Source organism: Otolemur garnettii, unplaced genomic scaffold (assembly GCF_000181295.1).
Source record: "Otolemur garnettii isolate 467f Iridium unplaced genomic scaffold, OtoGar3 scaffold00215, whole genome shotgun sequence".
In the NCBI taxonomy this organism is placed as follows: domain Eukaryota; kingdom Metazoa; phylum Chordata; class Mammalia; order Primates; family Galagidae; genus Otolemur; species Otolemur garnettii.
Window position 1 is genome coordinate 730,895 of NW_003852610.1, and position 4,964 is coordinate 735,858.

Sequence of the window (4,964 nt, forward strand, 5' to 3'; positions counted from 1 at the left end):
AAAAAAAAAAAAAGAAAGAAAAGGGAACCCTGAACATTGCTGGTGGGAATACAAATTGGTATGGCTAATATGAAAAACAGCATAGAAGTTCCTCAAAGTTAAAACCACAACTACCATATGGTCCAGTAATCCCACTTCTATAATTGGTCATTTCTAAAGGAAATACATCCCTATGTTCATTTCAGTGTTAATCATAGTAGCCACATAAGGAAACAATATAAATGTCTATCAATGGATGAATGGGTAAAGTGTGGAATATATACACATATACATGCACACATCTATGTGTATCTATGTGTAGATGTGCATTCCATGTATGTACAGACACAATGGAATATTATTCAGTCTTTAAAAAGAGAAAAATTATGCCATTTATTACAACATGGATGAACCTGGAGGATATTATGCTAAGTAGCATAAAACAGACAGAAAAAACAATCCTGCATAATCTCACTCATGTGAGGGAATCCGAAACAGTGAAACCTACAGCAACAAGGAGTAGGATGCTGGTAATAGGGGCTGGGAGGCAGGGAAAATTGGGAGATGTTGGCAAAGTCAATGTTTCACTCATTCAAAATGAATAATTTCTGAAGATTAGTTAGGAACATCAGTGTGACTATAAGTCACAATATTATTCATGCTTGAAATTTACTAATAAGGTAGATCACACTCATAAAAATGATAACTATATAAGGTGATGCATGTGTTAATTAACTTGATTGTATTGATTATTTCACAGTATACACATATATCAAAATATCAAGTCATACACCTTAAATGTGTACAAATTTAAGCTATTAATTATTCTCTAATAAAGATCAAAAAATTGAAGTCATTTTGTGTTACATTATTTAACAGTCCATTGTTTAGACAATGTACTCTTTTATTTAAATTTGACAACACATATGTACTATGCCTAGAAGCCTCTAAGCATGTTTATGTATGAATAGAATAAATATTGTAAACCCTTCTCTCAGGAATTTGCCTTGTATACTGAGCAGGCAGGAAGTAGTGCACGTAAGCCTAACTGGGCCCTGTCTTTCTCATGCTTCCTACGATGCCTGCGAGGATCTGCTAAGGAGGTGGATACGGGCAGAAGCCAGATCTGTCTTCCCCGATTAGGGCGTGTGCAAGGAGAATCCCGTGGGAGGGAATGGTGGTACACTCAGGTGCAGATAGAGGGACACAGGGAGCCAGAAGGGCTCTGCCAACCCACTGCAATACAGAGGGCAGGGACTGTCTGGACAAACGACTGCAGAGATGAGCTGAAAACTAAGAAACAGAGCACAGCCTGCTTCTTTTGCTTGCCTGGCATTCATTTATATTTTTCCTGTGGTACTTTTCAGGTTTCAATCCAATTCATAGTTTGTATGGAGGGCCTGTTGCATGCAGAATACTAAGTGCTATGGCAGATGTGAAGGTGTATGCAGGTAACACCCTGCTGACAGATGCTTACAACCTAGTAAGGTTGTTAAGGCAAAGACTCAAGCAATAATATAAATCATATTAAAATAGGTTCCACGCATCTTTCATCTCTTTGTATCTCTCTCAATGCCTAGAAGAAAGATATTTTGATGTTAAACACCAATATTATTTTGGTAACATCATAATTATTTATTGTTTCACAGAAATTTAGTAGTTTTGATGATTTTTCCATGTACATCCAGCTTCTTCTTGACATGAAGAACATTTGTCTTAATAATTCATGATTATCTAATCTCTTCATTTACTTAATGACAGTTATGGGCTCCAAGAGATAATCTATGATAAAATATCTCTAACAATGTCTTGCCAAACCCAACATCTAATAAGGAACCTCTTGTCTCCCATCTGTTTTACCTCACCTTCCACTAGAGAATATATGTAAGTGAACTCCACTCCCACCCAAGGTATGTAATTCACCATCCTCTTTCGGGGCTATAGAGAAAAAAATAAACAATAACATATGTGCCTCCTGTTTTCCTCACTTGAGACAATACAGAGATGTTCACATATCATTGAATTCAGTTGGATCTTTGAATACTTGGGCTTCGAATTCCATTTGGCTCTGTAAAATAAAAGTGTTCAATTTAATATAGATTTCCACAAAATGTAAAACAAAACAACATGTTTGCCTATCTCTTGAGTCTATGCAGACAGGACAACAAGGGGACAGGTGTGGAGAACTCCCATTGCTCATGAGTCCTCTGCTCACAGATCCTGCTAGTGCTGACTACACTCCAAGCACAATGCTGCTTCTGGGGCTGCAAATGAACAAGACCACTCAGCTCCATATGTCTCCCACCTGGTGGGGGAGACCAGCCAGGAACCGGTGAGCATGATTCAGGGTCCTGAGGGCTGCAGCAGGGAAGAGTCATGTGGACACAGGAGCCCGGAGCAGGGCAGGGTGGTGGTGGTGGTGGTGGTGGTGTGTCCCATCAAAGCCAGGCCTTGGCAGGGGAGGACATGCTTCCTACAGCAGGAGAGGCCAGACTGAAAACCAGGGATGAGGAAGGCATGTGGTCCAGGAAGATAGAGAACTCATGGGATTTATTAGCAAGGAAGGAATGGTGACCTTGGCAATAGCAGATTCAAGGATGGAGAGAAAGAAGTGATGGTAGTATAGGTTTTTAACCTGGACAATTCTTTCCAAATATTCATCTATGAGAAGGAAAACCAATGGATAGGAGATACAAGTAGGTGTGGACATATTCTATGAAGCAAATATCACCCTGATCCCCAAACCAGGAAAGGACTCAACAAAGAAAAAAATATACAGACCAATATCATTAATGAATATTGATGCAAAAATGTTCAATAAGATCCTAGCAAACAGAATGCAACAACACATCAAAAACATTATACTCTGGTTTTTCTTCTGATTGGACAAGTCTTCCATGGAGAGAAACAGATCTGAGTTTGTGACCAATTTTTTGAAAGCCTTGTTTTGGTAAGGCTTAAAAAATATATATACACCATGATCAAGTTGGTTTTATTTCAGGGTTACAAGGTTGGTTCAATATATGTAAATCTATAATACATCACAAATAAAATTTAAAAAGGTGTGTAATTGAGGTATGTTCTCTCCTTCTCTTTCTCTCTCTCCCTCCTTTCCTCCCTCCTTTAGTCTTTCCTTTCTTTTCTTCTTTCTTTCCCCTTCCCTGCCCTTCCCTCTCTCTTTTCCCCTCCCTGTCCCTCCTTTCTTCCTTCCATTTTATTTTTCAGATGAAACCATTCTGAGATCCATCCCTCTATTTATCCTTCATCCATTCATCTATTTTTCCTTCCTTTCCCACCCATCCACCTCCCTCCCTCCATTCCTTCCTTCCTTTTTTGTTTCCTTCCCTCTGGCCATCCATCCATCATTTACTAGGCACCTACCATGCTCAGATGAGCTTACGTCTGTGTGGTAAGACAAACAATAAGTAAATGAGCACATATACCTTAGATAACAAAAAGATATGCTAAGAAAAAAATAGCAGAGTTGAGGGAGAGAGGAGGAGCCTAGTTAAGATGGTCAAGATGAGGGTCCATGAGGAAACGGCACTTGAGCAGAAGGAGGTAAAGTGAGAAACTGAGGCGCACGAAGGTCTGGGGAAAGAACCTCTGGACAGAGGCAACAGCAGGCACAGAGGCATAGTGGGGGACTAGAGGGGAGACTGGAGGGGAGACTGCAGGCAGATGCTGTGAAAAAGGGCAATGGTAGGCAACATGGCTGCAGGCAGAGGATGGGCTTGCTGCTCCAGCTTCAGAAGCCATGGGAGGCTAGGAGCGGAGAGGCATGACAGCACTTGTATTTCACATGTCCTGGATATGTAGAGAAAAGCCAGGAAGGGACAGCAGTGGATGCAAGAAAACTAATGATCTAGGCTGGGTGAGCAATGATAGTGGCTTGATTTATGGTGATGGCTAACAGACGTGCAGGGAAGAGGTTACATTCAAAGATATATTTTGGAGGAGCAAGTAAAGGTGCTGCAACAGAGAAATTATAGACAGCTTCTAAGTTTTGACTGAACAACAGTGTAAATATGGCTGCCATTTATTGACACAGGGTAGAATGAGGTACAGGCAAGTTTGAGGGGAAAATCAAGAGTTTGTTGAGAACATCTGTGTGGACCTGTTGAGCAGGTAGCTAGAAATACAAATAGACCCTGAGGGAGAAGTAATATTTACACATCCCATCATTGCACCTTCCCCTCCAGGGAATTCTTGAGAGGAAACCCAGCTCAGAGCTGCAAGCACTTGGCCCTCCTGTGTGTCCACAGCTCATCTCCAGCCTCAGACCCCAACAAGAACTCTTCCATGCTGATTCATTTGCATTTCTGGCCACATCTCTTTTTCTCTCCCTCTTTTTCTCTTTTGTACATATGTCATTCCTTTTGCTCAGATTTTTCCCAATCTGACCTGGCTATTTTGTCCTTTGATATCCAGTTCATCTGATAAGCCTTCCTGTCCCACTAGCCACTCAGCAGTCATCCCACACAGCTGGCTCAGACACCTTTCAGCCCGAGTATCATCTCTACACACACCTCTGATGCTAGCACCAGGGCACGTAGGGCACTAATTACTGAGTGAACTTGAACAACTTGCCTAAACTTTCCAAGCCCCAGTTTCCTCATCTGTAAAATGAGGATAATTATACTATCTACTTCATAGGGTTTGCAGGAGAATTAAATGAGGCAATATAGGGCATAGTGCTTACAACATTGCCTGGCATAGATGAAGCACCATACAAACCATTAAATATCATTATAATATCATACTCTTGTGTAATTATTTTCATGTTCATTTTCCCTGGAAAATGTGAGCCCTTGAATGGAGCTATTGAGGTTTTCATCTGTGCTTCTGGCACACAGGAAGCCCCACTAATTGCTCCTGACATGAATGAATGAGTTAATGAATGAAAACAGCATTGGGCTACAACAGATTCTTCTTCAGTGGGCTTTCGGTAATTAGAAGGTATTCCCTGTGAGTGAACAGAGTTC

At 40.9% G+C, this 4,964-nt stretch overlaps 2 pseudogenes; one reads left to right on the forward strand and one right to left on the reverse strand.

Annotated features, from left to right (window-relative positions):
• The window catches only part of LOC111722120, an 86,026-nt pseudogene that overhangs the window by 75,012 nt on the left and 6,050 nt on the right, over window positions 1-4,964 (reverse strand).
• LOC111722123 lies at window positions 2,841-2,938 on the forward strand (annotated as a pseudogene).